The sequence below is a fragment of the Temnothorax nylanderi genome, unplaced genomic scaffold (genome assembly GCF_030848795.1).
Source record: "Temnothorax nylanderi isolate EJ_2023f unplaced genomic scaffold, tnyl_v1.0 TNYL_tig0481_pilon, whole genome shotgun sequence".
In the NCBI taxonomy this organism is placed as follows: domain Eukaryota; kingdom Metazoa; phylum Arthropoda; class Insecta; order Hymenoptera; family Formicidae; genus Temnothorax; species Temnothorax nylanderi.
In genome coordinates, this window is record NW_027249543.1 from 90,048 (window position 1) to 118,042 (window position 27,995).

Below are 27,995 nucleotides of genomic sequence, written 5' to 3' on the forward strand. Positions count from 1 at the left end.
TATACAATCAAGAATTAGAAGCCTTGCGATCCAAGCCTAGTTCTTTGACAGCCTTATGTTAGTTTCTGTATATATATATACTATAAATATACATATAATTTTTCCAACAAACTGCGCGCCGATTAATGTCGGACTTTAAAACACAGTTATTGTTAGAATTAAAAACCCTTCCCTCCCCGGAATTAAATCGACTCGATTTAATTATCTAATAACCTTTTATTTGGTAATAAAAAAATTTTCAAATTTTGAAAAGAAATGTTTAATGGTGGGGGTATTTTTAAAATAAAAAAATTTTTTGTCATTGTTTTGAAGTACTTTTCAAGCCATTTAATTTCCATTTCAGAAAATTTGTCTGTCTTTTATAATTTCGGAGATATTCGATCCGAAAGAGAAAAACAGATTTTTTCAAAGGGGTGTTCCACCCGTTAAACATGCGTATGGGCACGTATAAAAAAATACGTATCCCTTATTTTTATCTGGAGAACAACACACTAAAAGCTCATCAAAATCGGAGGGGACACTTCCGTCCTTCTCATTGTTAGACCAGACTTGTGTCCACAATAAGATGTCCTCCTCGAAACAGAGTAAGTTTTATTTAAAATATTTTTTCGAACAATAAATAGTTTGGAGAAATTTTGTGGAAAATGAGATTAAAATGGGATATCCTGTATATGGAGGGGTAAAAGTCATAGTATTGTAAGTCAAATTTTTTAAGATATTGACTCGTGTGCATAGATGCAATTTATATATTGTATAGATTGCATTTATGCACACGAGTCAACATCTTGAAAAATTTGACTTACACCACTATGGCTTTTACCCCTCCATATATACAGAGTGTTCAATTGATGTATCTAATAAAATAAATCGCATATTCTACATAAAAAACTGAATCGAAGAGTCCGATTAGTTTTTGGATACTTTTAATATTAAGCGAGACATTGTAAGTTGACGTTTGAATAATTTTTCAAATCAAGTACCCATAAATAAGGTGCACGTCTGCATTTTCCGTAAATAAGGAAGATATTGCCTCGAAATCTCAAGATTGAATACTTGTGTACTGCTTTGAAGCCAAAAGAACACTGCTTAAAATGTGTCAACTGTGATATAAAGAATAATTTTTGTTACATTTAGATTATTTTTTTTCAGTAAAGCAAACTCTCTCTCTCTCTCCCTCTCTCCCTCTTTCCCTCTCTCTCCTCCCCACTTCCCTCCCTCTCCCTCTCCCTCTCACCCCCCCCTCTCTCTCTCTCTCTCCACAAGTACGCAGGCAAGGGACAAGTAGAGGAATCTGCGGTCCCGCACTTATCCGAACTACCAAGCGTGTGACGCGTAAATCGTAGCGCTTGATTTGACAAATTATTCAAACTTTAACTTGCAATTTCTCGCTTAAGGAGGTTGGTGCGTTTGATGAAATGTAAGACAAGTCTATAATATAGATATATACAATACATAATACGAAAGTTAATTACAATAGACAATATGTAGAAAAAAAATTTATTGATTTTTATCGTTCCGTTTTGAAGATATTTAATTCTAAATGTATAGAATTTGACATTACAAATATATCCAAAACCTTATCCTGTAGATATTTTCTCTTAATTTGAGACATTTGCATATAAGACAAAGATTTAAAAAATCGTTATAACTACAAAGTAAACATTTAAGTTTGTTCTGACAAAGTTTCATCTAAATTGACCGTACAGTTTGAGAGAAATTTATATTCTTTGATAAAGAAAAGCAAGAATATTTGACGTTGGCAACGTTACATGTATGTCTGTGGTCCGATTCACGCTCATGTTAAAAGCATCGCTCATACAACATATTTAAATGGCGATAAAATTTGTGAGGTATAACCTTTTATGCAGTTTTACCTTGTATTGAATTGTTAATTAAATATTACATAATATTAACTAACCGCATTTAATTTTCAAAGCCCACTTTTTCTTACTTGTTATTTGTTACTTATTACTTGTTAATTTCAATATTGAGAGTCTTTAGTTAATTACCTATTTATTTGTTTTTATTTCACCAGGTTGGTTGAAGTTACGGTTGAAGTTACGGGCAGACTAAAGATCATAGAAATCTTAAGTAATTATTAATAAACTACGCGTGTCAAATATAAATTCTTGAACTAATACCAACAAGCGGCAGAAGAAGTAAAAAACAATATGGCAAATCGAATGAAAGCTCTATACAATCAGGTATGTGTAAAATATGCCTTTATTTTTGCATAAATTTAAATTATCCTTTTCGCTACTAATAATTATTAGTAGAGTTTCATGTGCAAGTATAGATTCTGTGTTTCTTATTATTTAGCGCATATACTTACTTACTTACAATTAGTGCACTCAAAATTTTTTCTAATAATGCAGTCTTTTTTAAAGGCATGTCTCCTCTTTCTAATGGAAAAGTGATACAAATCCAAAATTTCTTTTCTCTTTTTAAAATAGAATATAACACATGATTGGAATGCGCAATCTATACTTGTAACAGTCTACCTTTCTCGCACGGTCAATTATTTGCAAATTAACTTTTTTCTGTTGAAATATTAACATAGTATCGATGTTACCATTTAACACATCCATATTATGTTAAATTAACACAAAAATTTGAGTGGGCCGTTTTGGACATGTGATTTATATTATATTTAACACAAATTTTCCAACTTTGTACACGCGGGAATTTCCTAAGCTAATTAAGAGACACGGTAATGTCTCGCACCAAGTGTACGCGTGGGCGACACACAAACGGCGAGACTCTGTATCTTTATGCGAATCGTCGAGTTGAGAGACTCTTAGATTATCGAAACTCAATAACGGCTGACTGATCAAGTTCTGAGTAGGCTTAATTGATAGCTTGGATTCGATTCACACGAGAAAAGTGTTTTTATTTTTCGTTCACGAGTTCTATGAGCGGAAATATTGCGATGCAAGTCTGAAATGTAAACATTCGCATTAAAATACGTCGTCCTTATTGTCACCATCGCCCTAAAAAATGTTCCCTAACAGCATTAATATCCTGTATATCTATAGAATATACTAAGGATGTACTTAATATACTGAAAACATCCTTATAATATCTTATACTGTAAGATATCCTCTGAACATTCTCAGAATATACATTTGCTGTTAGGGTTGTTTCTTTCACTTTTTCGACACTACGCAGTGCTAGCAAGCAAGGTTTCTCGCTAGCGCTTGCATTGAGAAAAATTGTTGACAATATCACCAGAGTCTCTATGACAATGTCTCCTCGCCCTGGCTTCTCGGCAGCATGAGTGGTGGAAATACGCACACAAAGCACGAGCCCGTGTTTGTGTGCGCCAAACGCATAGACATAGGAATGTGGCCTGACACCTCACAAACACGGGTGTGCGTTAGTGCGTATCTTCACCACTTATGTTGTCGAGAAGCCGTAACCTCATTCTGGCACCATTGTCTATATGCATGGGTGAGAGACAATATTTCCGATGAAACACGCGCGCGTTATTATCGATCGAGCAGGTAAATCGAGTCGATAAGTCAAATTGGGAAAAAGATTATTTTAGGCTAAACTTTTGTATGCGATTCAGATCCGATACTTTTGCAGACACATAGTACGTACTAAAAGAAGTTAAATAGCACTAGTGACAACTTGCGGAAACAACTAGTTCCTTATATATTTTTTTTATTATTCTGCTAGATTTCGGATTTTTGGTCTGCGGAAGATTGGTTCTCTGGACAGCATTGTACGCTTCGGGTTTTCAACTTTCCACCCGAAGCGAAGTCCACCCCACCCCTGCTTATTGGGCGAATTGTGGTCTATTACTGTACGGTTCGAGTTTTCAACTTTCCACGCAAAACGAGGTCTACTCCACACTCTTCCCTGCTTACAAGGCGAAAAGAGGTCTATCATTGTATGGTTTCACAGGAGTTTGTAATTTTCCACGCGAGGCCAGGTCCATCCCACACTGTCTCTTGTTTTCATTGCGAAGCGGGGTCTATTGTATGATTTTACATGGGTTTTTAACTTTCCATGAGAAGAGAGGTCAATCTTCCGCATATGCAGTCAAAAAATCTAAAATGTAGTGAAATAATACAAATTTGAATATTTAAGGAACTAGTCGTTTCTGCAAGTTGTCACTGGTGCTATTTGATTTCTTTCAGTGCATACTATGTACCTGCAAAAGTAGATCAAAATCGGATATGAGTGACATACAGAAGTCTTACTTTATTACATTCTTCTTATGAAAATCAACACCATTTATGTTGCAATGCACAATTATTTTATATTTTTGTTTGGATTTTATTCTCCCAAAATCAAAGGAGTTACTACCGCTACCTTTGCTGACGAAACCGCCTTCTTGGCTGCACATAGAGAACCAACTCTGGTATCACTGAGAACTCAGGAAAGCCTCAACGCTATCCAAAAATGGCTAAAAACATGGAGAATAAAAGCGAACAAAACCAAATCCACTCACGTCACGTTCACCACATGTCATAAAACATGCCCTCCTGTCTTCCTGAACGGACAAAAACTTACTCAAGCTGAAGAAGTCAAATACCTGGGCATGCACTTAGATCGTAGATTAAACTGGAAAAAACATATATTTACAAAACGCAAGCAGCTGAGCCTCCAACTCAGAAACCTGTACTAGATTATAGGTCGCAAATCACAATTATCAATAGACAGCAAATTGTTAATTTACAAATACATCCTCAAACCCATATGGACTTATGGCATCCAACTGTGGGACGCAGCCTCTGGTTCTAACTTGGAGATACTTCAAAGGTTCCAATCCAAGATGCTAAGAATTATAGTTAACGCTTCGTGGTATGTCACAAACGAAACCCTGCACCGTGATCTGCACATCCCAACAGTCAAGGACGAGATAAAGAGATCCAGTCCGAGCTACTTGAAACGTGTAGAAGCACATCCAAATAATCTAGCAACAGCATTAATGAAAACACCACGTAGACTAAAAAGAAAGATACCTCAGGATTTAATTAAGTAGTCCTTGTTCATTATAGGAGTTGTCAATGGGCACCTTCCTTGCAAGTCTTTCACTCACCCTTGTTTTATTACTGACACATGTATTGCTGAATATCTTCCAACAAGACAGATTGTAATATAAGACGGAGTTAAATAAAAATAAAAAAAATTTATTCTACGTGAACGATCGGAGCAGTATCGAAAACACTTATCAGAGTAAAAGAATACCCTTTTTCGGTAGCGGTCAGAACGGTGCTAAATTATACTTGGAGGAAAGAGAAAATACCTTCTCCCGATAGCAATCAAATCAGTAAAGATGGAAAACACCCTTTTTTTTAGTGGTCAGAGCCGTACTCGGGTCAGAGCCGTACTCGGCATTGGCCGAGTACGCTCGACGGAAATAAAACACTCCTGAGATATAAAGAAAAGAGAACATCCTTCTTTGCATTAGCGGTCCGGCGGAGAAGTGCGTGTCTTCTCGACACGACAGATTTTTATACCGGATATGCTCAGTGGAAAAGGAGCCCACCCATTAACCCAACCCACACCGCCAGGTGCACGGGGGGGTGCGGGGGGGCGGAGCCTCCCCGCCCACACTCCTAGGTTCACTCACACAATGGGGGGTGCAGGGGGGCGAAGCCCCCCCGCCCACGCATGTACTTAAACGAGCTTGTAAAGCGCGTCACGAATCCATGTGACCGCAGGGGGGTGATAAAGAATTACAATAAACTAAGTAGGTTTATATATTTCAGTTAGTATTATTCAGATATTGGATACATAGTTGCCATAATATTGAAAAAAACTTCTATTCGTTCACAATGATTGTGACGTCGGCGAAATAAAAATTCTGCTAAATACCCTACTTTGCCGAGAGCGGAATATATACTGAGTATGTCGGCTTGGTCGGCCTCTAATTTATACCCGGCGCATAATGGAAGGAAGTGCAGCTTAACCTGGACAGAGTTCCTAATGGACATACTTATCCTGCACGGAGATTTCAACATATGAGGATACTAACATAAAAATCACTGTCAAAGGCATTGCAGACGAGTCTTGATTGCGCACATTACCAATCAGACACAACAATATTTTTCGATCAAATACAGTACCAATCAGACACATACCATATCGGACACATTTTCTATTAGACACAGTCCCCATCGAACACAGTCCCGATCGGACACAATCCCGAATAGAAATTTTCGTACAATAATAGACCTCGTTTCGTACTGTAAGCACTGGACGGTATGGGATAGACTTCTGTTGTGCCCGTAGCCGTGAAGGAGGGACTTTGTCGGGATGTAGACGCCCAAAGGATTAGGATCCACGCTCTAATAAATGACACTCTGTACTTTACAGTAAAAGAGGATATATTTGCTCTCACATTATTACAAGAGGTTAACTTAATTCAATACGCGTTAATTAGGATGCGCGGTTACTCTCAGAAGCAATCTGCTTGATCCTGTCGCTATTGACATACATATATATTCATTTCATTAAGGCGGAAGGAGTGCAGTGACCCTGATCGGAGCACGTACGCTGCTCCGTATCTGTTCCACGCGACTCTGCCGCTGTCTCAGCATTTTGGGAACAGAACTGTGACTCGCTTTCTTCTCGTCACGTTCCTCTTTAGTAATTTAATAATTTAATTGTCTCATCTTGTATTAATATCTTTCTTTTTTACTTTGATCACGTATTGATTATTAAACATGTTCTTGTTCCCAAAAGCTGGTTGGGCTACGGCATTCCTCCCTCTTTAAAAAAAGAAAACGAATGATTTACATAAGTTTTCGTCTTACATAATTTACATCGAATTTACATCAAGTCTCTTAACTTTAATCGTTATTTAATACAATATTGCGGTATCGCTTTCCTTTTTGGGTATTATATTATTAGGCCAGTCAATTTAAACATAAATAAAAACATTTGTTGGGGGGAGGGGGGGTAGTAAAGAAATTTTGATGATTAAAGATGGGGCCCCTAGTCAAGAATCCGAGGAGATCTATTAAAAAGAGGATCGGGACAAGCCGCCATTTTGTATTTTAGAAGGCTAAAAACGGTTTTTGCACGCCATGCCCGGTGAGCAAGGGGTCCGCGGAGAGAGGGGGAGTACGATCCGCGTTTTTGGGCGCCGCGGGGAGAGGGGGGTATCGCGCTACGGTCCGCGGTGAAAGGGGGTCCGCGTGACGTCACACGTCGCGCTCCCGCTCGTGGTCTCTCTCTCGCTCCTGTTCCCCCTCGCGTTCTCTCTTCCGCCCGCATCTTCTCGTTCGCGTTCTCTCCCGCTCGCGGATGTTCTCTCTCGCTCCTGTTCCTTCTCGCGTTCTCTTTCCCGCCCGCATCTTCTCTCTCACTCTCCATTCGCCTTCTTACCTATCCTCATGTTTGCATCCTCTCTCACTTGCCATTTCCATCATTCGCCTATCTAATTGCGTTCTCTCTCTCCCTCGCGCGCATCTTCTCGGTCACGTTCTCTCTTTCTTATTCACCCGCCCATTAATTGGACTACATGCCCTTCTCTAAAAATTAATTTTTAAATATATTAAGTATGTATTAAACTATGCCATAAGAATTGTAATACTTTAAAAAACAAAACCTTTTTTAAAATAAAGAAGGCTAATAATGCAGCTTGTATTTAAGTATCCAAAAGTGTTCTGTTCCGGATTCGCCGGTACTCCGGAATTTAAGTTATATTGAGATATTTGCGTACGACCACAGCGTGTAAGTCGATCACGCGTTCACGCATCACCGACAATGGGATCACGCGCGGGCCATGCTTCCGCATAGGCGTCGCTTCCGAATTCGACATTTTGCGTGTTATGCGACGATCCTGCGAGCTCAGTTCAAGCTCGTCGGACCTCTGATATAGACCTATCCGAGACGATAGGCAACGAGTCTATTTCTCGCGCCATAACGTGTCTGCGTTTTATTGAGATTATCTTTCCTGGGAATTTCAGGAGTATGTACTTGTACACAGCGAAGGAATAACTAGAGGACTGTTGACCGTATTGATCACTTTTATTACAGCGAAAGAGATAATAATAGCAAAAGAACTGAGACTTATAAACGGTGTATATAAAATACGTGGCGATACGTGTAAGAGACGGCGGAAGAATGAGCGGGAACTCGGGAAGTACGCGCGGGGGGGAGCACCGAGCGAAAAACAATAGATGTGCTACACGCATACAATCGCGCCCGCATGGAAACACATTATGGCGCTTTTTCATCAATGCTCTGTCGTAAACTTAAAGCTACATATTAATAAAAATAAACTTAATACTTAATACTCCCACTATTCGAGTGTTTTCTTTTATCTTTAACCTAAAAAAAAGATATATATACTAAATGTATTTGGTAATTATATCACTCTGCGTTTGAACACACTCCAATCATACTTAACAATCTTTTCAATCTTTCTCTACACAAAACTTTGGTCAAGAAGTCAGCACATTGTTCGTTTGTATTAACATACTTCACAGTCAGATCACCGCTGATGTATCTTTCTCTTATGAAGTGATATCGAATGTCGATGTGCTTAGTTCTCTTATGGAACTCTGGATTCTTTATTAACTTTATTGCACTTTGACTATCCACAAGCTGTGTTGGTTGATCGCATCGACAATCGATATCATTCAGTAATCGTCGCAGCCATACTAATTCTCTACTAGCTGCACTAGCCGCAACGTATTCGGCTTCCGTTGTACTTAAGGAAACCAAGCTCTGGCGCTGTGACGTCCATGACACGGCTTCTCCTGAGATCATGAAAATGTAACCGGTAGTAGATCGCCTGGTTACAGTATCTCCCGCGTAGTCTGCGTCCGAATAGCCTATCAGCGTCACATCCCTGGTATTTGATTCCAAGGTCCATCGTGCCACGCAAATAGCGGAATATCCTTCTTACGGCACGCCAATGTTCGTCTGAAGGACATGACAAAAACCTGCTTAAGAAGTTACCAATATATGTTAAATCTGGACGTGTTAATTGTACGAGGAATATTAAGGATCCTATCGCTTCACGATATGGAAAATCTACTAAGCTATCGCTATCGTTTCCGCTGTTTAATGAGGCAACAGAGTGCGGGTCTGCTGGCGTACACACAGGTCTTGCATCAATCATACCAAACCGAGAAAGGATGCGCTCGATGTAGCAACGTTGGTGAATACAGATCACCTTTTTTTCTCGATCGCGCTCTATCTGCATACCTGCGAATGAACTCGGACTTCCTTTAGTGATTTCAAAAGAATTTCTAAGTGCATCAAGCACTTCATCGAGCGCCTCCCTTGACTTGGCAAGTAGCAACCCGTCATCAACGTATAGAGCTAGAAAAACAAGAACATTCTTAAAACGCCCTACATATATACATGGATCCGCACTGCTTTGTACAAAGTTATAAGTTTCTAAGAAATCGCGAAATTTATCGTTCCACTTTCTCGAGGCTTGTTTAAGACCATACAATGATCTTAGTAGTCGGCATACCTGACCTTCGTCTGCGTTGATACCTTCTGGTGCGTCCATATAGATCGTCGAGATCGCCGTGCAGAAACGCAGTTTTAACATCAAACTGCTCTACCTCCAGGTCTCGTTCTGCTGCCATGGCCAAGAGAGTTCGTATTGATTCGTATCGAACCACCGGTGAAAAGATTTCCTTGTAATCGATGCCAGGTTTCTGCGTAAATCCCTTTGCGCACAATCTAGCCTTGTAGCGTAGGTTGTTCTCGGATGATGTTCCCTTGATCTTGAACACCCACTTGCATCCTATGGTCGATTTACCTCTCGGTAGAGATGTCAATCTCCAGGTTTTATTCTTGTCGTGTGCGTGCAGCTCTTCCTTGATTGCTTTACCCCATTGTTCGGCATTCTCCCCTGTGACTGCTTCTTCATAGGTCATCGGTTCGCTTAACTCCACCAGATTAGCTTCGTATCTCTCAGGCATTTTTATCCTGTTTCTGTCTCTTAGGTGATGGCCTCGCGCTTCGTTTCCTTGGTGAATTTCTTCTTCCGGATTCCCGTTGTCGCTGCCTCTCTCCGATCCTTCTTCAAGTGGCAATTCTTCGATTGCAGCTTTCTTTGCTGTGAGTTCTCTAGCAGGAGTGATATTCCACAATCCATCAACGAAGTTTTCTTGTCTCGAGATTCATTGAAATCGACATCCCTTGACACAGTTATTTTACCAGTATGCGGATTATATAGCCGGTAGTTTGAAGATTCACGTTGATATCCGACAAATATTAACTTTCTTGATTTCTTGTCCCATTTGGTTCTTTGTCCCTTCGGAATGTGTGCAAAAACTTCGGAGCCAAATATCCTTGCATGTGATAGGTCGGGTTTCTTGCCTGTCCAGACCTCGTATGGTGTGGTGCCTTTCGTGCGAGATGTCGGTGTCCGATTTAGGATGCATGCAGCTGTATTCATGGCTTCTGCCCATAACCGAGTAGGAAGTTTCTTCGCGTGCAGCATCGATCTTGCAGACTCAACAACGGTCTGTTGTCCCTCTCCGATCTTCCGTTTTGCTCTGGGGTGTGTGGTGCAGTGGTCTCTAGTTGTATTCCATTCTTTGCAAGAAAGCGTAACATGTTACTGTTAATATATTCTTTGCCGTTGTCCATCCTTAGAATTTTTATCGATCGACCAAACTTGGTCTGTATCATGGCGTAAAACTCCTGGAACTTTTCGAAGACATCTGATTTATGTCTCATGAAGTATAGATGTCTGTAACCCGAAGTGTCGTCTATCCAATTGACATAAAATCTGGATCCTCCAACTGACTCTGCTGACATTGGTCCGCCCACATCAGAATGGATGAGTTTGCCAGGTTACATGTTTCTTGGTGGAATGCATTTTTTGAACGGGTGTCTGTGTTGTTTGCCATAATGGCAGGCTTCGCAGAAAAAATCAACATTCTCAGGCATGTTACCTAGTTGCAACAATCCTTGCTTGTTCATCTCACGCAAGGTTTTGCAGCTCACGTGTCCGAGACGCTCGTGCCATATCTGTAGATCAGGGACGGTGGCTACACAATTTTCATTCCTTAAAACAGTACGAAACAACATCTGGAATAAATTATTATCTCTTCTTATTCCAGCAGCCTTGAGAACGCCATTTGAGCTTATTCTAACGGCATCACGTTCGAAGACGACAGTGTAACCCTTTTTTAGACATGCTCCCACTGAAAACAGATTTTTATTGAGTGAGGGTACATATAACACATCTTCAAGCTTTCCATCAGACCAGGTTCCATTGATATTCAGTTTGATATGTATTGTTCCATGACCTTTGATTTTACATGGAGCTCCGTCTCCGAGAGATACATTTTCGTTGCCGCTTTCAACAAAATTTTGAAAAAATTCTCTTTGGAAGGTCATGTGTCTCGATGCCCCACTATCCGAATACCATGCAAAGTTCTCGTTTAGGTTAGTTACGTTTGCAGAATTTCCCATGACAATAAAGGCACTTACGTTTGCCGACGTTTCATCCTTCTGCGATTTCTGCGTCTGCTTCTGCTTCTGGTCTCTTTCCTTCTTTCGACAGTTCTTTGCCATGTGTCCTTTTTTGTGGCAGTAAAAACACTCCACGGACTGTCGATTATGTTGAGCAGGCTTGTGTGAGACGTTCGATGCGGTGTGTGACTTACTCTTGTTCGCCACTGCTAGTGCACTGGTTGATTCATCAGTTGCAGTCATCCTGTTCTCTTCTTTAATGAGTCGCGACGTTAAACCTTGCAATGTCTGTTTGTCCGCGTCCACACTGTCCCACGCTGTAACTAGTGCGTTAAATTTTGACGGCAGGCTGCCAAGAATCTTCGCCATTATGGTGACATCGGAAACCGTTTCTCCTAGGTCCTTTAATTGCCGTGCCATGTTCTCAACCTTCGCAATGTGCTGCGTAATCGAGTCGCCTGTGGCCATTCTATATTCATGGAATTTAGTCATTAGAATTAATTTATTAGACTCACTTTGCTGTTCATGAATAGAACGTAATTTTTGCCACATTTCTGCCGATGATTCACATGTGATGAGATAATCTAACTGCGAGGTGTCCATTGAAGAGGAGAGTATAAACATGGCCCTGGCGTCCCGCTGAATCCATGCTTTCTTTTGTGCTTGTTCTTCCGGCTTCATCTCAGATCCATCCACGATGGTTAGAATGTCGTTCGCTATGAAGATTGCTCTCATCTGGAATTTCCATGCTTGGAAATTCGTGCCATCAAATTTGGCCACATTCTTGAGATCGATGGATGCACTCATTTTCGCTATTGTCTTTGTAGTACGATGAAAAGATTTCACGACGCGTACTTTCTCTCTTCGCTTATACCGCGTGGCCTGGGCCCATAACCTATTGAGATTATCTTTCCCGGGAATTTTAGGAGTATGTACTTGTACACAGCGAAGGAATAACTAGAGGACTGTTGACCGTATTGATCACTTTTATTACAGCAAAAGAGATAATAATAGCAAAAGAACTGAGACTTATAAACGGTGTATTGTCTATAAAATACGTGGCGATACGTGTAAGAGACGGCGGAAGTATGAGCGGGAACTCGGGAAGTACGCGCGGGGGGGGGAGCACCGAGCGAAAAACAATAGATGTGCTACACGCATACAATCGCGCCCGCATGGAAACACATTATGGCGCTTTTCCATCAATGCTCTGTCGCAAACTTAAAGCTACATATTAATAAAAATAAACACGCAGAATTTAATACTTAATACGTTTTGACCACGAAGTGCAGGCGTGATTTATGTTAATCGCCAGAAACCGGCCTCCCGTATTATTGGGAGCGAGCTGGGCGCGAGTGGAGTAGCTCTTTTCGAAGGTCTCAACGCTTGTTCTCAGCGACGCATCGAGCGTCTACGCTACAGCGCGCTCAAGATCTCCGCTCTGTTCTCGCGTTTAAGATTTCCGTTCGACTTTCTCGGTACTCGCGTCTCAAGATTTCCGCTTCAACATATCCGTTTCATTGCGTGCGTTAATTCCTGATCTAGTTGCTCCGATCGACGTTTATTCCGTCACGCTCCGCCCTCGTGCCCGATCATTTACGTGCACGGCGTGCACGGGTCTCTGGTCCGTCGGAGCAATCATATTAAAATCAGCGTCCTTGTGTACATAGAACTATGTAAATCGAAAATATACTGACATTAAATTATAACTCGCGAGTGCTTTATTAGAGTGTCCCGGTGAACCGTCGACCCTTCTGACAAGGATGTCCCAGACATCCTCATACAATCCTCAACATATTCTTTAATCTACATAATTATGTATCGCAAATACTTTTGTTGTGTCCTAGTAGAGAACTGAAGATGCCCGAGGTGAAAGAAAGGAACGTGTGAATGTATCTGAACTATATATTTCCACCCGTGTCCTTCTCGGTACACACTCGGATAACGAATCCGTTACGAGAAGGACCGTCTACCGCGTTTCAGTGTTCTCCCCGCCGGAGTCGTCTCGGGAGAAGGGGGCTAGCCAAAATTCGGGACTTAGTCTTTACCGCAATATCGCGATCCTGATCTGAGCGCCGCGGGAATATTCCGCTTGCGGCCTCTAACGCGCACATGATTTGAAACGCATATACACTGGGCAACAAAATTATCGCAACAAAAATTTACGTCAAAAATTTGCCCAACTTCAAATAAGCATAACTGCGCGAAAAATTGTCATATCTGAAAGATCGGTTCACCTCCAATGTTCAAGATATTAGCCATTTCGTACAACGAAACCCAATAATTTCAAAAATTCAACGTTCGACGCAGTGAGTTTTTTCTTTGGCGATCGGATTGTTTCTCTAATATTGTTTCTCGTCTGTTGCACCTGCTCAGCTTCGTTCAGTACGAGCATCTCACGTTACTGCTGTCGTCTTCGTACATGCAGTCTAACGGTGATCTCCTCTCCGCGAAAATCAATCAATCGACCGTCCTGATCCACGACGCGAAGCGTCAAGTCCGAAATGCTCCGTACGAAGATCGGAAGGTAAATGATCTGTGCTGGCGTTTCCAATATCTTATATCCTGGTGGCACACTCGATGAAAATTCGTGTATCGTGTGCAAGTACTTGTCGTTGCTGTATGCACCCGCGGTCACGTTGCACTCTATGCGAATGATGTTTACGTTGATGATATTTATCGGAACATCCGATTCGTGCCATTGTCGCGACTCCAGCACGCGATTCGCTGAAAATTCCAGCAGCGATCCAATGTTGTTCGGTTTGGTGAAATTTATCCAATAAACACACTTGATCTCGCTCTTCATCGTATTGTTATTAACCCGAATAATAATCAACGGGTGCTCTCCATCTTCGTCGACATGTTTCTTTCTCGAGACATTATTGGATTGATTCCATAAAACGGCGCGTTTCAGATACATGTCTATATCACGTAGTTCGTACGATCCTTCGGGAACGGTAATCTCCTTGTCGTCGTCAAAGTAGAATTTATTGTTCGAAGAATTTACAGTCGGTATCGTGTAATAGGTTTCGAAATCTGTCAGACCGAGCTCGTAATCGCCATCGCTGAAATCCACGGCGGCAAAGTAGCTTACCGCGAGAATGCTGCTCTTGCCGGTAAGCGTAAATGTCAGTGACATGTTTGAATAAATACTGAGTTTAAACAGCGCAACGCCGGTCTTTAAATTGATTTTCAACCGTCTGTAGAAGGCGCAGACACAGTTGTCCGCAATTGCTATGATCGTATCGCTGATATACTCTATCTTCGTCACATTGTTCTTTAGATACTGCGCCAATTCTCTCAGTGGTCGAAGATTGCCAAAACTGTCAAAATATATGGCACAATCTCCCCTCTTCGCGTACGCCACCCAGTGAGTACCCGGTCCCTCAGCATTATCCAAATTCATGATGCCACTCTCGTTTCGACGTATATCGCCGATCAGTAACGAGTCGCGCATAAAAATACCTCTAAAATATGGAATGCGCATACGTTTTGTTAGTTGTTGCAGTTGTATGTTGGTAGTTACGCCCTGGGGAATTTTTAGCGTCTCTTCGACGTTTTTTTTTCTCGAGACTCCCCGTCCGCGTTTGTATAGAGCGAGATAAAGTCCGTGACCTTCCATGGCGCGATTGTGACGTTGCATCTCTTCCAGCTGACGCCGCGCGGGTTTGTTATCGTTCACGGCCTTTGCGACTCCCGCCGTTCCGCCGACCAACGAACCGAGATCGTGGTGATAGACAAAGACAGCGCGATTTCGAATGGTCAATACAGAAAAGGATTTAACGACTTTGCGATACCGTAATGTGGTTAGTTGTTACCGACACGTCGATTGAACAACGTTCTCGCAACATGGACAGCAGCGAGAAGATTAGAGAGCGCGAGAGGATAGCAAATCAAATTGCGAAAACGAGCGATTTGATTCGCGAAAAGTATCACGCCTTGAAAACTGGTAAAATGTAGGAAGATATCGCGTTGGAGAGAGACAGATTGCCGAAAACACCGTTGGCAAAGAATCTGAAATGTCAAAGATTGAGAATGAACGGCGTGGGAAGATGAAGAGCCAAAAAGCTCAAACGAAAACGACCAAACGCCTCGTTTAACGACTCTGTAATAACTTCAACTCCGGTTACGTTGAAACGTTCAATAACTGTGCCATCTAATTTGAGCGAAATAACCAAAATTTTACAACCGCGTAAATCGAAACGATCGAAAGCTCCATTGGATGTACCATCGATAACCTCTGCACTGTCCGCGACAGTGAAAACCGTACAACCTACATTCCTCAAATCACTCGTAAACGAGAATGTTTTCGAAACTACGGATGACTCGCTCGCGACATCCGTTCGACAGCAGTTGCAAACATCTGAGTGTCGAGAAACGTTGCGAGATCACTTGGGTCCATTGAGCCAAAAGTACGTCGGGGCTGTTCTGAGCGGCGATCAAGAAAGCGGTATAGACACCGTGTACGGCGTTTATTTCAGCAACGATGGAATGATGCTCGGTAATAAACGTTTTGACGTGGACAACGCTGATAACATAATTATCAATGGCGTACGATACGCCGGCACACCCGGTTTTTACTAGTTGATCTGTAAGAGAATCCCCGATGACGTCATCTACACGGAGGAGGACATGCAAAAGTACAAGAGCATTCTGTTGATGATGAACACGCATAAACGCAATCATAATGCGCACATTCAATTAAATGGCAACAGGGGATACAAGTAGACATATAATCGCATCGTTGATTTCGGGTAAAAAAGCTGGAAAAGGTATACCACGTGCCATGACATTAAACGACAACAAGATCGACTACGTTCATTGGGATGACCCCAACGAGCTTGTAGGGCTGCGTTCGGAAACTTCACCCGGGTGTACCCGCCGAGGCTCACGCTGTTCGAAAACGTTCGGGTTGTACCAGTGTGACAGAGATGAAGTCGTTCGGAAACTTTACCCGGGTGCACCTCAGGAGGAAAATTTTCCACCCTGAAATTTTAGGGTGAATGCGGGTAACTTATTACATTTGGCGGCATTTTTCAAACTGTAGAAATGGAGTTTCTTCTTCTATGGAACTGTTTCGAATGGATTCCAATTGAAATTATTCCGTTTTCCCTAAAAAACAATAGAAATCTAGGAAATAATTGAATTTCGATCGGAATACATTCCAAACATTTCCAGTCGGTTCTAGTATATCTCTCCTCTGTGTCCAGTACTTCGTATACAATACACCAAGTATTACGTATCTTTTCTCTTCGAAGCGAGGCTGGCGAATATCGCGTATTGTGCGTTAAATACTTGAATTCGTAGCTCCATTATCTATTCTCGGTAAAAAATTTTTTATATCAAAACATTTAAATATGTATAATTATATGATATTATGTAAAATATTATATAAAATATGTCGATATATGTCCATGTATGTTTTTTTATGTATAATCTCTGTTCATATGTACAAGAAAAATAAAAAGAAAGAGAATTAGAAAAGAATTAAAAAGATAATTTTTGCATTGTTTTTTTTGTTTTTGCATTGTTTATTTATTTGCCTATATATAATCATATATAAATGTAATAATTGTATATAAAATATGATTATATATGATTATATGAGCAAATTTTTCACAATTTCTTAGACTTTATTTTTTGTTATAAAAAAACAATGCAAAAATTATTCTTTTAATTATTTTCTAATTCTTTTTCTTATTATTTTTCTTGTACATACGAACAGAGATTATACAAGAGAAAAAAACATAGTGTGGACATATATGGACATATTTTATATAATATTTTATTTAGAGGAAAGTCCCCTATTATGAGATAAGCTCCTAATATGCGATAACGGGCTTTCTGCTAAACTAATAGGTTCTATTTGTTGGTTCCACCATGAACTTATTGCCCTTGGTGTAAAACCTTTATTTAGAAGAAAATTCATTGTTCGATCGTGCATGCACTCGTTACAAATATCGAAATTGTGAATTTGGATGTTGTCAAGTCCCATAAAGGTGAGACTTCGAACCTTGTTTATTATATAATAAATAAATATTTGACAATGAGTTCTGTATGCAGCGATAGAGTAAGGTCGTATTAATAGGAAAATACAGGATATGTTGAGTTGCTTAATTGTAGAGGATAGATTTGGTGATCGCGAATCCGCAAGGCGTGGGATCCGTAATATGAGATATTCAGGGTGACGATCATTGCTAGAGTATGAAGGTTATTGTACAGTAATAAAAAGAGGGAAAATACTATGTTAAAGTTAAGGGAAGGTTCATACGAACTTACAAAAGTGTGCTGATAGTGATCGCATGCTCATGCTGGGCGCACACTGGCTGCGCTGGAAATATTGAGCATAAGTGGGTTTGCGATTATTGCAAATAAACTTCTCTATTACATTTGTATTTCAGAGACATTAAATGAAGTTTTCTAATTGCCATACCGATGTATTTTGCACTTTATTAGCGATTTCTCGGGGTATCTCATATTAAAAGGACACTTTTTCGATTTTGCATGAAGCTCATTTTTTACATTTTTCTAATTTTCAGAAAAATTAATATTTAAATTAAATTTTACATTTCAGCATCTTAAAGCTTATTAAATTCCCTTCAAAATGACCTACTACCTTTTTCAATTCTGCCCATAGACTTCCGATAATCACACAAAATAGATGTGGTGTCTCATAATAGGGGACTTTCCTCTAATATTATATGATTATATATATTTAAATATATTTTTATATAAAAAATGTTTTGCCGGGTTTGCGTTGCGATTTGCTAAATTGGTCGAACTGTTAACCTATAATAACTCTGATTAGTTGGATTTAAGTAAGGTTAATTATATTCTATTACCTACCGCTAATTTATTATCAGATTTTATCTACGTTTAATAATATCTTGACGCTATTACGATTATGTTTTTCTATTATTCATATTAATTAATAATTCATCTTATGTAGGTATATTTTAACAGTTGCTTAAGCGATCGATATATTTTACACTCCTTTTGTAAAGTAATAACTAATAATTTTAAATAAAAAAATATATTATTTCATCGTTATTTGGTAATTGCGCCACTAATTTTACTAAAAGGAAGTAGAAGCTGTAGAAACACTCAACGGCTCATCATTACCACAGCATAAGTAGATATTATACTGTGTCATTACTATCTGGATATAAACTATCTAAAGCTATCCTGTGTGATTAGTCCCAGTCTACAATAGGTGTTTTAAACCCTAAGCCCTAAGAAATTGACCAATCACAGTCAATTATTCTCCTCAAATTCAACTGTGATTGAACAATTTCTTAAGGCTTAGGGCTTAAAACACCTATTGTAGACAGGGACTTATCGATTTTTGTCCAGTAGTCATGGCGCAGGATACAATAATATTTTCTCGGGATTGCCTTTCATCCGCCATGTCTTATTACTTATTTACCGTTCGGAAACTACTTACATCCGGGGTGCACCCTGCCCCCACCACTATTCACCCGAGTCTTCCTTCAGGGTAGCATTTCCGAACGCAGCCTAGATCGTCTCCGATTGCTCGAAGCTTCGCACCTAGCGGGTCACGACAACGAGATCCTGTAGATTATCGAGGAACTTCGCGAGGCTGGACTTATTATAAATTAAACCGCGCGTCGGCGAGTCATTCAATCAACATCGGAATGCCGATTAACAAGTTTGGTATATCGCTCGGAAGAGGCGGTGCGGAACCGTACTATCAATGGAGCGGATTATTCAGAAATTACGTGCGTGAATGCTCTTTGCATGGTCGCCACTGACTTTGACGCAAAATCGCGCAACATTCGACGGGTAGCGTCGCCTGTAGATGATGGCGATGTCGCGAACAAACGCTACGTGCAGCAGAGCGTGCAAATTTTGAAAGATCGACAGGATGAAATCGAGAGAAAGATGGGCGCATTTCAGAATAACCTGCAAATTACCCTAAACAAACTTCAAAACATGATTCAAGATGTAATTGCGAATCATCGCGAATAGATAAGGCGGAACGTACACTGATCTCTGCGTCAGTTGCGCGTCAGCGTCATGGCCAGTTAGAAGCAATCAGCTGAGAAACGGTGGCTGGTAGAGGAACTACACGCTCCGGCGAGAAGAAACTTTCCGCGAAGACGCGTCATAGTGCGCGGATACGATGACCTGTGGCAGGCGGATGTGGTCGAGATGCGTCCACGCGATTCAACAGAGGCTACCACTACATACTCACCGTTATCGACGTGCTGAGCAAGCACGCATGGGCCGTACCGCTCAAAGCCAAGAGCGGAAACGAGGTTACTACGGTGATTGCAAAAATAATTCGAGACGACGGAAGATGTCCGAAAAATCTGCAGACAAGGGGAAGGAATTTTACAACGCAAACGTGCAGAAACTCTTGAAGAAATATAATATCAATCACTATTCGACCTATTCCGTAATGAAGGCATCGGTCGTCGAGCGATTTAATCGCGCGCTCAAGAACGACATGTGAAAAATGTTTACGCACAATGGAAATTACAAATGGATTGATTCGCTACCGGGTCTCGTATCGGATTACAACGCGCGAAAGCATCGAACTATCGGCATGCGACCCATCGATGTTACCCCCGCGATCGCCGACAGGCTCCTAACAACATTGTACAGCCATGCAAAGATCGCTGCTTCCGCGCGATTCAAAGTGGGCGACTCGGTACGCGTGAGTAAATTCAAGACATCTTCGAGAAAGGATATACTCCAAATTGGACCACGGAGGTGTTTAGAATCGTCAAAGTGCAGAAAACTAATCCCGTGACGTATTGGAAGATTCCTGCGGAAAACCTGTCGCCGGCGGATTCTACGAATACGAGTTGCATTGCGTTGCTAATCCCGACGTGTATCTCGTCGAAAAAGTTTTGCGCAAAAGGGGGGGATGAGGTTTATGTAAAGTGGTTAGGATTTAATAATTCACACAATACATGGATACACAAGGATAATATAGTGTAAAAATTTATTACAATATAAAAAACATATTATACATACAAATGAGCCATTTATTTTCAAAATAACCAAATGTAATCTTATTTACAATATATATATTTACAATGGTATTTTATAATGTCCCTATGGCAGCGTCTCAGTAGAATCGGGTATAATGTATCGCTTATCGTCGTACGGACTTAGAGCGATTTTCGTTTCGGACACGGTGTACACCTGGTGTAGTTTGGACCTTATGCAAGCCTGCTGTGGCGTCATTTCAATTTCGTCTCGCAGACACCGCGTGTAATCGTCGAACGTTATCGACCTGGCTACGACGTTACTTTTGACACCTTTGACCTTTTTCGTATTTTTCTTACCGTCGACTCGCAAGGCGTACATCTTTGCTCTAAGCCCGATGAATTCGGTCATTATCGCACCGTTGTTTTCGTCTTTCATTAAGCCCGGTACTTTTTTATTGGCGAGTGGGATATCGTACGCATTATCGACCGTGTAATCGCTAGTGTCGAATCTATTAATGTCGCGCTTCATGGTATCGTACACGTCGTCGCACTCGATGTGATAAATAAGACTGTCTGTATCGGTGTACGTAACTTTACACTTGTCGCGCGATACAACGGTGATATGTACTCGTGATGAAATTCGTACAAACATGTCTTTTGGATATATCAAGGATGCACATAACCACGTAGATTTATTTGTTGAACTTTACCTCGAGTTTTCGCATTTCTATTGCGACCAGATTCTCCAAAAAGACGCTTTGACTGTGAAAATTTGATTTCGCGGTCATTGCCTCCGCGCCGTATCTACCCTCCCAATGAGTCAGGAGTCGCACGTTAATGTGATTGCGCACATTTTCCATGGTTTTGCCAAATACAGCGTTGTTCATCAATTTGTATAAATTTTTCTCGAAATCATTCTTGGCCAATGGTCTAAATTTCGTATTGAGTTCTATATAATCGCAAAGCTATGGAGATTGCGCGAATTGCAATACGCGGTGAATCTTTGCTATACGGAGACCGTGGCGAGTACACTGCTGCAGGTTGCGATAATGTATGACATAACGCTTCTTATCGTATAATGTTGCGAGGAGCTTGTTCTGCCGTTTACCGGGTGGTTTATCGCGCGTCGGACAGAACGGTAGGTCAGTGTGCGCGTCGTGAAGATATTACGGGTACTCCAAGTCGACTTCGAGAATGTAGCCTATCGAGGAATCTAACGCGACATCCATAACATTAAAATTGAACACGTCGTCGACCCATTGAAAATCTGCGTAGGACAATGGTTGACACATTACTCAGCCGTACAAGTTGTTTATATCAAAATACATCAGGTACGACAACGGTTTCGATGGATCGTACGACTGCATGTATTTTTGTTGGCCCGCGCGTATCTGTTTGAACATTGTATCTGTTTGAACTCAAACCGCCGCGTATACCACGTTCAATGAACATGACTATGTCAATGTCGGTGAGCAGTTCGAAATTGACACGCGTATGCTTCAACATAGCGTCTCACGTAAAACCCGGTAGAGTGTAACAATACGCGGGATCGAGTCCATAACTCGCGACGCAGCTATCGCGAAAATTTTCAAAGATATCGGCCAACAGCAAGACATCGGTTTTGAGATATAAATCGCTGTAGTCACCGAGCGTTCGAATGGAGAATTGCTGCCAGACGTTGACGGCGTACGCGTAATCGCTCTCGGGTACGGTGTCACCTGTCAACGAACTGTAAAACAAATCGCGCGGTGGTAAACATGACTCTTCTAACTTTTCGATGCAGTCAATGTACTTGTACGGAAATACGCCTTTTCGTGTCAACAAATTAAAATTTTTTGCGGATAATTTACAAAATTCGCGTTGTAATATTCGCAGTTTATCCTTACCCCAAAAAGATGCCAATTTGTTGAGACTGTTATTGAGAAATTTGTATGAATCGATAAATCGTAATTTGACGCAAATTTTCTGATTTTTATCTTCGGTGCTTTTAACGTTTTTTTGTAAATAAAATATATTTTTTTTTTCGTGATTGGAAGTAAGTCTACATGTCCTTCGTACGCTGTAGTTATTTCCGTGATAGTAAAATGCGCGTCGTAGCTTGATAAATTGTGGAAAACTATGGAAATGCAATGCGAATCTTTGTAATTTAAGTTGCAATTTGAATGCGCGGGACCTCTGTAATGACCGGTCAGATGACAGTGATCGCGTACTCGCACGTCGTTTGGCTCGAACGGTTTTTCGCACACGTGACAGTGCGTTGCGCTGTTAAACTTTTCCCTCTCGTCTCGCGTGAAATCTGCCATGGATACATTAGCGGATAAGATAGTCTTTACGTCATGTGCTAAACGTCTTAGCTCCTCGGCAAACCACGCGAAGCAATCCTTATCGCGACGAAACCGATACATTGATAACGAGTTATCGTACAAGCAGCGCACGTAGTACCCTATGCTAAATACGCGGTGATATTGATACGTGGACGTTTTCGGAACCGCTTCCGTCTTCTCCAGGGTACATTCCAGGTCGGCGTATACGATAAACGGAACTCGTTCCTTCCTGCTGTAATTCTTCAAACTCAGCCACTTGTCGTTATCACTTGGTAACTTGATTGCGCAGTCGTTCATCTCCCGACAGTCGACGGTGTGGGCTTCCAATTTCTCGCTCGTGTAGAAATAGTGCAAACATCTGTAAATAATAAAATTTTTTATATATCTTTCACGTAAGAATTATTTTTATTTTGGTAATTATTTACAATAGGGCCTTTTCCAAATTTTGATATTTTCTTGCTGTTCGCGATCGAACCTAAAACCGTCGGTTAATCAATGCTGCGAATTAAAATAATCATTCTTTTAATTTAGTTCTGTCAAATTCTGCCTTTCGGTTTAAAGTTGCCTAAATTCAACGTTAAGAATAGATCCGTTCGCAGGAACCTCAACATATTTCCTGGTAAACTAGAAGGACAGAAAAACAAAGCCCAGTTTTTGCCTATACCGCCTCGCTCCTTTGTCTCGGGGACTCGGTGCGTGAGGCATACACCCGGGTCAAAGCGAGCGAGCGGTGTTTCAAAACAGCTGATCAGCCGCCGACCACGAGATCAGTGACATTCGTCGAATACGAATTTCTCGGAGTGTCGATAGCTGATTGGCTCAGCTGAATTTTCGACTCGTTACCGGGAGTCCGGAGGATTCGCGAAAATTCGGAAACCGTGGGGATGAAACCCCGAACCTCCGCACACCAGTACATTCGACCAAAGTATTTCGGCGAACGTACATTTCGCAAACGAAAGCACTCGCTTCCAAGTCTCGCGATTGATAGAGTATCAGAATTAGCGCACGAAACATAAAGGCTTTCGCGGCTCGCATTAGCCTACGCATTTTCGCGCGATCCTATTGTTCGCGGACTCGAGTGGTCGCCCCGTGGCTCGCGGGCTCGATAAATCGAAACCTTGTAAATAGTTTGTAGAAAGCCGCAATTTGAAGACTCTGTAAATACATACACAAATTCTTTGACAGTAATTCCGCTTAGACTCATTTCCCGCCCTTTCGCTGAAATCCCTGCCGCGCTCGCGCACACTTGCGGCTCTCTTGGTAAAAACCTTTGTTGTGACTCCGACATAATCAATCGGGGGAGCCCGAAAAATATGTACCCTACCTATTTTTTTTACTAATTTTTTTTACCTATTTTTATACCTATTTTTTCCGACATGCCGGAACACACACACACACACACAAAACCTTTGTTGTGACTCCGACATAATCAATCGGGGGAGCCCGAAAAATATGTATCCTACCTATTTTTTTACTAATTTTTTTTTACCTATTTTTATACCTATTTTTTCCGAAATGCCGGAACACACACACACACACACACACACACACACACACACACACACACACACACACGCTGAAAACATCGCTCTTTACAACGCTGTAAGCGTGAATCGGACCGCAGCCTTTAGCACGTACTTTAAGTTGTAAAGCGAGGTCCACGCTGTCTACCGGCGGGAGTGGGTGCGGGAGGGGGAGCCGAAGGCCCCCCTTGCACCCCCCCCCCCGCGCGTGTACGTGTGTGTGTGTATGCATATACAATATCTCCGAAGTTATTTGAATCCGACCCTTATATATATATATATATATATATATATATATATATATACATATATATATATGTGACATTCCACGTCAAGTGGCCCCTCCCTCTGTCCAAAAATTGAAGCGACTTTAAATATTGAGTTTGGGCTTAAAATGTTTGTATAAGCGAGGGCTTTCGAAATTTGAGTGGCCTTTTTGACAAACTCCATAACCCCATGACCCCATAAGCAAAATAACCCAAAAACCTGATGAAGTGATCTTACAATATGATTTATACGACTTGTCTCATCTCAATAATCGCTTTAATTTAGCTGTTTGGCCCTAAAACCCTCATAAAATTTGTACTGGGATGACTGGTACCTCCACGTGGTCAGGATGGGTAACGCTAAAACCAGTACAAATTTTGAGAAAACACTAATTTTGAATGGATTACAAGGTCAGACTCATTAAGTTATGATTTTTATGGAGTTTTTGGATACTGACGACATGGTAATGCAGTTTTTGGAATGAGTCGTGACATTGTGCAGGTAAGACATGATGCGTATTCAAATTTGTAATTGGGCATATTCTAGAATGGGGTTATGGGGTTTTGGTGTTTTACGGTCAAGGGGTTATGGGATTACAGGATTACGGAGGTATAGAAAGATAATAATCAAAGTGCGATGGTTTTGATTATAGGGGTTTAGAAGCTTATGGGGCTATATATATAATTATGGGGTTATGGGGTTTTGAGGGTTATAAGATCAAGAGGTCATGGGGTTAATAGTTTATGAGGGTTTTAGGGCCAAACAGCTAAATTAAAGCGATTATTGAGATGAGACAAGTCGTATAAATCATATTGTAAGATCACTTCATCAGGTTTTTGGGTTATTTTGCTTATGGGGTCATGGGGTTATGGAGTTTGTCAAAAAGGCCACTCAAATTTCAAAAGCCCTCGCTTATACGAACATTTTAAGCCCAAACTCAATATTTAAAGTCGCTTCAATTTTTGGACAGAGGGAGGGGCCACTTGACGTGGAATGTCACATATATATATATGTATATATATGAAATGACTCGGGAAGACTCCCCCAACAACATATTTAAAAATAAACCAAATCGGAGAGAAGGCCCCTTTTATGCATAAATACCAAAGAAAATTAAACGTTTGCGTGGAAAATTGAATAGGGGAGACCGGGGCGAAGTCGGCCCCGGGGCAAAGTCGTCTTTGCAATTATCTCGAAATCTGTATGTTGTGTGAACTCGCCATTAATACTGTAAGCGCGGTTTATGGTGCCCACGTGACCAACGGAGTTTATTAAGGTTACGTGCCATGTTGTGATTCTTATCAAAGCAAACGTGTTTTCGCAGGTCAAAAGTAAAATCTCTTCCGCGTCGAAAGTTTGTAATATCTTAAGTATTATTGTCTCTCCGAATCTCAAAGTAAGTAATTCTAAAGAGTAATGCATGCTGAACATGAATCCAGTGCAGTTTCCAAGCCAAAACGAAGTCAAGAAAGCTAAATAATATGTGCTGCGTATGCTCGGAGATAATAGAAAACAGAGCCGATGAAAAACAGTGCATTTCGTGCAGGCGTAAGGCACACAACGAGTGCGTGCGCTCGTCAGACTCTGTCTTTACATGCTTTAACTGTTAGCGAAAAAGAAAATTGATTTTCTTGAAATTATTGTCCGCTTTCCATTTTTTAAACTAAAAAACAATGAATAAAGTGTATTCTATTATTTTTTATGATCAAAATTATGTATCTTTACTTAAAATCCAGTCCAAGAATGAAGACACGACTCTGCCCCGGGACTTTTGACTTTTCGATTTTTGCACCTTTGTCGTTTTTACTCTATACCGGTTGAACAAAGCGACATAGACCAAAAATGCCTATATAAATTTTGTAGCCAAAGGTTCACTCTTTACAATGGTATACTATATTTCACTAAAATGATTTATTTTGTTGTTAAAAATCGGCACCGAAAAAAAGGGCCGACTTCGCCCCGGTCTTCCCTACTTAAAAAAAAAATAGACTAAAAAATAGGTAGGGTACATATTTTTCGGGCTCCCCCAATTGATTATCACTCTCAGAGTCACAACAAAGGTTTTTACCAAGAGAGCCGCAAGAAAATATCAAAATTCGGAAAAGGCCCTATTGTAAATAATTACGTTTATTTTTATCAGGATGTATACTTACCGATCGCAAAAGTATTTTTTGTTCTTATTCTTGTTCACTTGCGAGCTCACGAGGCGGGATAGGTTCTTGATCCATGCGCAATGTCTCACGTTGTCGTCATCTGTAAGTGCTGTAAATGCTGTAAGTGCTACAGCAGATTTACATGTTTGTCCATCTTTCGTTATACGCCACGTATCTTGCAAAGAAGATTTGCCTTGTCATCTACAGCTTACAAATATTTGGATGTGGGAATCAGCGTAGGACCTACATCCTTTGTTGAATTACTTCTTGGTGATAATCGAGGAAATCGGATAGTGTTACCCCATGTAACGTGGACGGCGCTCAGCAAAGGCATATGGATATTGAACAACTTTTGGGGTCAACTATCGGTTCTCCGCTATCAATTCAGGATGTAGTTATAGAATTCGTAAAAAAAATGCGCGATGCGAGTGTTGTAAAATTGACATCATGCAATGCTTGTCTGTACATAAAACCTTCGACTATGCTTTTCTTATTCAAGCTCGAACAATGTGTCTGTTAAAAGATAAAGTAGAAAACTGGAGAGATTGTGTATTCGTCGACGCGGAAATCGTCGGTGTGAATTGTAGTTCTACTTAACTAATACGGATGGCGGTAGTGTTGGCTACTGCTACTACTTTCGATGCAAGAATTATGTATTACTGCGCGCGCGGCGCAGACCGCGTTGCGACCCGGATACAGAGGGTTCGAGAGAGAGTAACGGCGCGTGCGCGTGCATGTTGGTGCGTGCGTGCTTGCGGCTCTGCGAGCATTCGTGTGTTGCTCGTCCTGCGTGGCGTATCGTGTCCGATCGATGCGTTTTCTTCCTATTACACGAGTCGAGTTGTCGAAATTCTTTACTGTAACAGTTTTGAGTTACCTTAGTTAGAGTTTAATCGAGAATATTAATTTCGGACGAACGATCCCGGCGTAGCTGATCTACATCGTGGAAACGAGCCGAGCTATATTAATCAGAGGGAATCGTCGCCATTGCTACGACGTAGTTGCCAGAAGAAACGACACCGCCATTGGACGTTCTAGAAAGCCCTGTCAGGCTTGGTTGAAGCGACCATCATTGCTAAGGACGAGAACGCTCTTTAGAGCTTGGTCGAAGCGACCATCACTCAGAGGAATTCTTCAATGGCATACCTACAGGTAATTGCATTCGATCTCTTGTAAACTCTTGATCATTTGAGAGTGGGCGTTAGATTACCGTCTAACGTCATAGAGAGGCCTTACTGGCTATTAATTATTCGATCATTGGTTTCAGAGATCTCGAATTCACTAAGCGAGGATTCGTCCTCGACGATTAATCCGGATACAATTTCTGTGTGCACATTACATTCTTTAGAGATACTGAGC

At 41.0% G+C, this 27,995-nt stretch overlaps 1 long non-coding RNA gene across 1 annotated transcript; it reads left to right on the top strand.

Moving 5' to 3' along the window:
• Nucleotides 1-348: 348 nt before the first annotated feature.
• Nucleotides 349-27,995, top strand: LOC139783241 (uncharacterized). Its single transcript, XR_011721179.1, has 4 exons — nt 349-584; nt 2,036-2,204; nt 27,568-27,788; nt 27,904-27,995. It is a non-coding gene; the product is annotated as an uncharacterized lncRNA (long non-coding RNA).